The sequence below is a fragment of the Lolium perenne genome, chromosome 5 (genome assembly GCF_019359855.2).
Source record: "Lolium perenne isolate Kyuss_39 chromosome 5, Kyuss_2.0, whole genome shotgun sequence".
NCBI classification, from domain to species: Eukaryota; Viridiplantae; Streptophyta; class Magnoliopsida; order Poales; family Poaceae; genus Lolium; species Lolium perenne.
This window is the reverse complement of record NC_067248.2, coordinates 75892959-75902540: the sequence shown is the minus strand read 5'-3', so window position 1 is coordinate 75902540 and position 9582 is coordinate 75892959.

The following is a 9582-nucleotide window of genomic DNA, read 5'->3' as shown; positions in this document are numbered from 1 at the left end:
CCTCATATTTGGTCACTTACCTTTTTCTTTCGATCCCCTGCCGCCTCTCAAACGGTGATACCGCTGCTGCTAAATGGGACCCGCATGTCATCCTCTATTTCCTATAAAACTTTCTTTTCTTGAATTATTTTTGGCTCCTCATATTTTTTCACTTGCCTTTTTCTTTCGATCCCCTGCCGCCTCTCAAACGGTGATACCGCTGCTGCTAAATGGGACCCGCATGTCATCCTCTATGTACTATAAAACTTTCTTTTCTTGGATTTTTTTGGCACCTCATATTTGGTCACTTGACTTTTTCTTTCGATCCCCTTTGCCTCTCAAACGGTGATACCGCTGCTTTGCTAAATGGGACCCGCATGTCATCCTCTATGTACTATAAAACTTTCTTTTCTTGAATTATTTTTGGCTCCTGATATTTTTTCACTTGCCTTTTTCTTTCGATCTCATGCCACGTTTGAAACGTTGAGGAACCTGCAGGCTCATGGGACCCGCATGTCATCCTCTATGTACTATAAAAGTTCATTTTCTTGGTTTTTTCACCATCTGATTTTTGGCAATTTCTTTTTCTTTTGATCCCCTGCCGCCTCTCAAACGCTGATACCTGCTTGCTAAATGGGACCCGCATGTCATCCTAGATGTAATAGAAACCTTTCTTTTCTTGAATTATTTTTTGCTCCTCATATTTTGTCAGTTGACTTTTTCTTTGGATCTCATGCCAAGTTTGTAACGTTGAGGAACCTGCTTGGTCATGGGACCCGCATGTCATCCTCTATGTACTATATAATTTCTTTTTCTTTGTTTTTTTTCACCCTCTGATTTTTGGCTATTTCCTTTTTCTTTTGATCCCCTGCCGCCTTGGAAACGTATGGTAAGCTGCTGACTCATGGGACCCGCATGTCATCCTCTATGTACTATAAAACTTTCTTTTTTTGGATTATTTTTGGCACCTCATATTTGGTCACTTGACTTTTTCTTTCGATCCCCTGCCGCCTCTCAAACGGTGAGACCGCTGCAGCTAAATGGGACCCGCATGTCATCCTCTATGAGCAATCAACTTTCTTTTCTTGGAGTTTTTTTGGCACCTCATATTTGGTCACTTGCCTTTTTCTTTCGATCTCATGCCACGTTTGAAACGTTGAGTAAGCTGTTGGTTCAAGGGACCGCATGTCATCCTCTATGTCCATCAAGTTTCTTTTCTTGGATTTTTTTCACCCCCTAATTACTAGCTACTTTCTTTTTCTTTTGATCTCAAGCCGCATTACAAACATTGAGACCATTTCTTTGGAAAATGGGACCCACATGTCATCCTCTATGTACAATAAATCTTGGATTATTTTTGGCTCATGATATTTCGTCACTTGCCTTTTTCTTTCGATCTCATGCCACCTTTGAAACGTTGAGTAAGCTGCTGGCTCATGGGTCCCGCATGTCATCCTCTACGAACAATAAAAGTTTCCTTTATTGGAGTTATTTTTGACCCCTAATTTACGGCTATTTGCCTTTTTCTTTTGATCCTGCCCCCGTTGAAACGATGAGGACGCTGTTGGCAGGTCGGTCCCACATGTCATCCTCTATGAACAATAAAAGTTTCCTTTGGTGGATTTATTTTTGACCCCTAAATAATTTCTGGCTATTTCCTTTATTTTTCTTTTGATCCCCTGCCGCCTTGGAAACGTTTGAGAATGCTGCTGCCTCATGGGTCCCGCATGTCATCCTCTCAGAATGATAAATGTTTTCTTTTCTTGGATTTTGTTACCAACTGACTTTTGGTTTTTTATTTTATTTTCGATCCCCTGCCGCCTTTGAAACGTTGACGGCTGCTTTGGCTCATGGGTCCCGATGTCAGCCTCCCAGTACAAGAAACATGTGATATCTTGATTATTTCGCTACGAGCTATTGCAAACGGATAAATTAAATCTTTATTTTTACATAAACAAACTTATATGTTGAGTGTCCTTGTTTTTTGTTTTTGCGAAGCATAGGACTTTCTGTTTTTTAGAAAAATCCGAACTTTCTGTTTTGGAGTGGGCTGAAATTGTACGAGACAAAAGGCCCGGCGGGATAGTTCGAAGGCCCAGATGTCCGGATACAGCCCAATTGAAATCTTTCTTTTCTTGGATTTTTTCACCCCCGATTTACGGATACTTCATTTTTCTTTTGGTCCTGTGCCGCCTTGGAAACGTTGAGACCGCTGCTGCAAAATGGGACCCACATGTCATCCTCTATGTAACATAAAGTTTCTTTTCTTGGATTATTTTTGGCTCTTGATATTTGGTCACTTTCCTTTTTCTTTCGATCTCATGCCACGTTTGAAACGTTGAGGAACCTGCTGGCTCATGGGACCCGCATGTCATCCTCTATGTACAATAAAAGTTTCTTTTGTTGGTTTTTTGGTCTCCATCTGATTGTTGGCTCGTTCCTTTGTCTTTTGATCCACTGCCGGCCTGCCGCCTTGGAAACGCATTGAGTAAGCTGCAGGCTCATAGGTCCGACATGTCAGCCTATATGAACGATAAAGCTTTCCTTTCTTGGAGTTTTTTTTACCCCCTAATTTCTGGCTATTTTCTTTTTCTTTTGATCTCAAGCCGCATTTGAAACGTTGAGACCGCTGCTGCTAAATGGGACCCGCATGTCATCCTCTATGTACAATAAAGTTTCTTTTTTTCTTGGATTATCTTTAGCTCCTGATATTTTGTCACTTGCGTTTTTCTTTCGATCTCATGCCGCCTTTGAAACGTTGAGTAAGCTGCTGAATCATGGGTCCCGCATGTCATCCTCTACGAACAATAAAAGTTTCCTTTTTGGAGTTATTTTTGACCCTAATGTACGGCTATTTGCCTTTTTCTTTTGATCTCCTGCCCCCTTTGAAACGATGAGGATGTTGTTGGCACGTCGGTCCCACATGTCATCCTCTATGAACAATAAAAGTTTCTTTTGATGGATTTATTTTGAACCCCTAATTAATTTCTGGATATTTCCTTTTTTTTCTTTTGATCCCCTGCCGCCTTGGAATCGTTGAGGATGCTGCTGCCTCATGGGTCCCGCATGTCATCCTCTCAGAACGGTAAATGTTTCTTTTCTTGGATTTTGTTTACCAAATGATTTTTGGCTTATTTTATCGTTCGATCTCGTGCCGCCATTAAAACGTTGAGGACGCTGCTGGCTCAGAGGTCCCAGATGTCGGCCTCTATGAACAATAAACCTTTCCTTTGTATGATTTATTATTTACCCATAATTTCTGGCTTTTTGCCTTTTTCTTTCGTTCACCTGCCGCCTCTGAAACGTTGTGACGCTGCTGGCTCATGGGTCCCACATGTCAGCCTCTATGAACAATCAAAGTTTCCTTTGTTTGATTTTTTACCCTAATTACTGGCTGTTGCCTTTTTTTATCCCCTGCCGCCTTTGAAACTAAGAGGACGCCTGCTGGCCCATGGGTCCCACATCTCGGCCTCTCTGAACGATAAACCTTTCCTTTCTTTTTTTCGATCCGTGACGCCTTGGAAACGGTGAGGAGACGGCTCTGCAAAACGGGACCCATATGTCATCCTCTATGTACAATAAATTTCTTTCCTTGGATTATTTTGCTTTGATATTTGGTCACTTGCATTTATTTCGATCCCCTGCCGCCTTTGAAACGTTGAGGACGCTGCTCGCTCGTGGGTCCCATATGTCAGCCTCTAGGAACAATAAACATTTCGTTTCTTGGATTTATTTTTGACCGCTGATTTACGGCAACTTTGCTTTTTCTTTCGATCCCTGCCGCCTTTGTTAAAGTTGAGGACGACTGTTGCAAAATACGTCCCACATGTCAGCTTCTCTGTACGATAATTGTTTCCTCTCTTTGATTTTTTTCCACTGCTGGCCAATGGGTCCCCGATGTCAGCCTCTATGTACAAGAAATATGTGAATTCTCGATATATTTTAAGCCGAGATATGTAGGATGCTTTTTTTTTCGATCCCTTCTGTTTGTTTTTACCTTCAAATGTTGAGGGACGCTACTGGCAAATGGGTCCTGCTCTAGCATTCTCAACTGAAGGAAAAACTGAAATATTGCCTATTCATTTGTTTTTCGTACTCCATGCATCTAATCCATACTAATTGTTGATCCGGGTTTTAGTTCAACTTAATTAGATCAAATTTGATCTACGAGGGAGTATGTAATATATTTTGGGTTCACAACACTGCACTTGTTAACAATAATCTGATGAAGAGGTTTGTCATTTTTTTTTAAACTACAAATACACTCTAAGATCTTGCACACTAATAGAATAAATCTTGGAACTTTATATAATTAATGACAATTTTGAAATCGACTATATGAATATATCAAAATATAGAGCCCATGTAGATGCGCATACTGGCTATGCGCATTTAAAAAGAATCATAATCATAATTGATACGAAATAAAAATAACTTTATATGTAGAATCTCGGTTTCTAGAGGGCCAATCATAGGATATCCGTGTTTAAATTAGGAAGGGCCCCAATGGCATGAGTCGGAGGCCCATTAAGTGTTTTGGAATGTTATCGGCGAAGTAAGCGGTGACGACAATCACCATGTACATGGCCGGCGGCAGCTAAAGTACAAACAATTGGCCCATGCAGGGAAGGTAGTACTTTTTTTTATTGGGAAGGTTGTCTGGCTAACCCAAAAAAAAAGTGGTGCTACATGGGGTAATACTTGAACCCGGAATGAGATCGAGTGCCTTGATGAAGGCGAGGCACACATAAATAGTACTCCGTACCATGCCTTGCCCCTCCCTTTCAACCGTTGGATAAAAAATAATTAGACAGATGACTATTAACTAGTAACTGCTACAGTACCAACCAATGTACAGGACATGTGCTACGATGCGTCGTCCACGGTGCATGTGCTTTAGAACCATGAGCAGTACATATGCTACATGCTACGGTACTTTGATCTTAGCTATCTATTTTCAATCCAACGGCCAAATCTACAAGTCACCGTCTTGTTCATCTGTGCCTTGCTTATGTCAAGGCAACCGGATCTGGACACTTGAACCCATGATCGTTGCTGAGGGTTGCCTATTTGCGCATAATATGTTTTGTCAGCGGTCACTTCACTAGTTTGTGCAAAACATATCCAGCGCAGGATTCAAAAAAACATCACATTTTTTTCTTTACGTAAACAACAAAACATCTCATGTTCATCACAATCCAGCCAACATAAGCACATAATAATTAATAGTACAACTAGAGAGCTGTACATATAAATAAGGTTTGTCAAGCTTCATGCACTAGCCAATGCAACCAAAAGTCCGAACTAATGGAAAGGGCTAGGCAATCCAATTATACATTTCAACATCCCCCCTCACATGTGACCACAATCCAGTAATGGTACCATCATGTTCACCACAATGCATCATTAAAGAGAGCAGTATACTATTATAGACCAGCTCTCTCTAAAGAACATTTGTAAGACAACTTAATACAATTTGTGATTGATATTGTTGCCCCGGCGATGGGTGATAACTGAACACCATATAACCTTCTCACAGCAATTGTAACCAAATATGAGCACCTGCAATGATTTGGTGTCAAGCTTCTTGAAGGTCGGGAGGTATCCTACCTTCCAAGTCATGTGCTTAAACAAACTACGGCCATCCTTTGTCCATTAAAACATTGCCATCTTGTTGCTTCAGGTCCACAATCCAGGTGCATGCGGTGGACATCTTCAGGTTGATGGACTACGGACACCCACCGTAAAACCAGGGTAGAACACGGCTGGGGATGGAAATCACCTCTAACTCCGATGTACATAGTACCTTGCGAAGGCATCGGGGGTATTCTCCTCATCGATGCGCCCAAACACCTTGCACACTGGGGCTGGCTCTACGAGATGTCTCCTTCCATGATAAGCTCTCTCCAAGCTTGAGCTTCTTGTTTGAACACTTTGCAAAAAGAGGCCTCAATTAGATCATGCATCTAGCTTATGACATTGATTCCAAGCAAATGAATAATAAAAGGCACATAGCTAACTCAGATGATCATAGTTATTATCAAACACACGGTCTGAACAATAAGCTTGAATCTAGCTAGGCTGATATGTACAACCTTGTATCATCAAATTATTCAGCATAGTGTATCATTGTATCGCGAAGCCAAATCGATATAAATAGTAGCTATGAGAATAGAAATCAAGCTAGCATGAGCCATGCATGCTTGCTTTGGCTATGTCTAGCATCGAGAATAATGCATCTGCAGTTCATCATCCGCCGGTCTGATTGACCAAGCAAACAAAAAAAAATCAGCGTCGGCCTAAAGAGTCCACAAGCCGGACATGCATGCTCGGTGTCCTCATATGTGATCATCGGCCGTGGATTGACCAATAGCATATTTGAACGATTATTCACACACATTAGATCCGGTCCCAACATAGCTAGCATGGGTGCATGTGTAACCCGAGTCTTTACCGGAGGATTAATATATACCTTGGTGAGAGAAATCTTGTATATCAAACAATGCTAAGCAATAGGCAATACGACTTAGATATAATAAAGATGTGACCGGCAACGCTAGTGATTCGGAAACATACCGCCATTGCAGCCATGGACCGAGAGAATCGGGGATGCCGCGCCGCCTTAGTGGAGTTTTTAGATGCGACGTCGCCGCATCCGTAGAGGACGGAGTCCAAGCCGCGTAGTCCGAGCGGTGGTGGACGCCGGTGGTGTAGAGAGAGGACTCGGGGAGATGGACGGCGAGGGATGCAGGGAGATCTGAAGTTACGAACATGAGGGGGCTGTGAGCGAGAATGATACATCAGCAATCGGCAAAGGGAATAAATGCGCGTGTCCCCGGTCAAAAAATGCGCGTGTCTAGGAGGAACGAAGCCGGGTACGCAGGAATCCACACACAAAACTTCACCGGCGGGTCAGCTGGGCTTTATCGATTATACGGTGGGGTCCGGACCTCTGAGACAGTGAGACATGTCGTGTGGGTTATGATCCGTTCGGTGTGCACACGAAATTGCATTCGAGCTCGGGGCTTGGGCTACGTTGTACTATACGGTAATATATCCATTTCTTTTGGTAAAATGAAAACGATACTCCATACGATCCTCATTACATGATGATAAAATGGACGTCTCTACAACTAATATGTGTCTAGATACATCTATATGAGAGCGTACGTGTTTGTCTTGTGTATCTAAAAAATATGGATCGGAGGGAGCATTAAGAGGTGTCCAAAAAAAGCGCAAACAAACATGGATGTAAGCAGTTGAGTATTAAACCAGTGCGTGAAATACCTTTATATCTCGACCATGTAACAATGAATATGAGAAGTTTTTGGGGTTTGACCATCTGCACTTGTGTTTGCTACAATCAGATCAAAAAATTGGTCACTTTTACACTTTCTAAAATAAAATGTATTTTTCACGAGATTTTACAACTTCGTAGAAGATAGCATAGACTCCAGCTGGGAGATATCACATTTAAACTTACAAATCAATGAATATTTCAAACTATTGAGCTCCGTGTACCTACAGATAATTCAAATCATCAGACCGCACATTGAAACTACCGCGACATATCACGGTAAATTAAAATAAAATAAAACAAGTCTAACATATACTATATTAGCTAATTAACAAAGTCTCATCACGGTGTATCGATCCCAGTTCAGCTTAATACAAAAACCAAGTTCAGCTTGAACATCGGCGGGGAGTAACCCGGGTCCAAAAGCGGCATCTAGTTAATTCAATAAAATATTGAGGTTATTCTGATCCCCTCTTCCTAAAAACAACTGCAGATCATGCATGCAACTAAGGGTGATCAACACAAAATATTATCCTACGGGTGGAGGTGTTACTGTCGTAGATCAACACATTCATCAAGGAAGTGTCTTTCACCTCGAAGACGAGAAGGTCATCAAGCTGCAGTTCATGCGCCTCTGCAAACCCGAACCAACCATCCTTCAAGACCAGTTCACCCTGGTACTCATCGATGTGCACATACCAGGCGCAGCCTACGCTGGTCTTGAGCTTGATAGGCCTGGGAAGAATCCCTTTCAGACATTGCTTGAATTCTCTGGGGATGACCAACATATACATGTCATCGTTGCCGTCCAGTTGCACATAGAAGCGCGAGGGCTGAGGAGGGTCCGCCGAGTGACCAACCCGTTTAGGGCGGCCTTTCCCTCGCCCTTTTAATATACAACGTTGAATTGCTGCATCACGCCTGCCCGTCACCTTTGGCTTTTTGGCTAGTGAATTTCTTTGAATTACGAACTCGGGGCGGTGCAGAGGACATGTACAATCGACAGTCCTAAGACGTAGTTGCTCATTGACGTTGGAGCGAGTTTGCTTCTGCATCTAGTTAAGCACGGTATATATCAATCAACAGCATATAAATCAGAACGTAGCATACATGGAGAAAATGCATCTAGCTATCTCTTTAATTAGTTTGCACAAAATCTAGCAGCAGCAAGACAATTTGATTTTACAGTCTTGAGCAAGCTTTCAGACTTTCTGAAACAGGTAACATGGAGCATATATTTGTATGTTCAGACTGCGAAACCCTGCTCTGTGATGGATAATATTACTAAACATCTTTTTTTGCCAGAACTAGTACTTAACATCTACTGTTTCCCGTCATTAAAAAAAATTTGCAGAAGAATACTACGGTTTCCCGTCATTAAATTTTAAAGAAAAAAGAACTTGTTTAAGATCCCAACTATCATTGACTACTTACACCTGCATCCTAGTGAGTTCAGGACAACTTACAGCATCTTTTGGTGGTGCCGCCACCGGAGAAGACCGTGCCGCGGGGTTGGGGTCGGCGCAGCCGAAGCTGGTGCCGCCGCCGAGGAAATCAGTGCCGAGCCAGATGGTGCTTCCGGCGGAGAAGAAAGTACCGCGAGAGATGGAACCGACGCTGCCAAAGGGTAAGAAACGGATGTACTCGTAGATCCTTCTCTAGTCACGATCTGGATAGAAGAGGCGGAGCGTCCATCAAGCTCTTTGGAGGATGCGGTGTATCAAATCGGCTGAGTTCAGGAAATATCGGTGATGTTCATCTGTGTCGGCGAAGCAGCTGCCGGTGGAAGGAGGAGGCGAGCCGTTCATGGCAGTCATTAGTGTAAAAGAGGAGAAGTGGGTGGGAGTATGGGTGGGAGAGAGAGGGTTCGGGACTGAAGTAATTGTAGTCTGCTCTCTCTTTTTTACAAGCATGCGTCCTCAGGCTGATATTTTTTTTAGATACGTACTCAGGCTGCTTTGTCAAACCAGGGCCTCAATGAAGCTAATAGCACGCTATAGCATATCTAGAGGGTCCACGCTTAGTAATTTTGCTCGCTGTGGCGCTATTTGCGAAACAACATGCTATATCGCCCTAAAACTTCATAGCGTTAGCGCTATTTTTTTCAGGATAGTTGCTTTCACTTTTTCGTGGTGATGAACTAATCTGTTGGTTCCACTTCTAAATCAGAAAATAATATCGCTAATGCTAATTTTTTTAATAAATAATTTATACTATGTTGTTGCCTTGTGAAATGTTGATGTTAGCCTTCTAATATACTTGAGATCTATTTCTATATGTGGTTATGTATGTATGATTCAGTCACT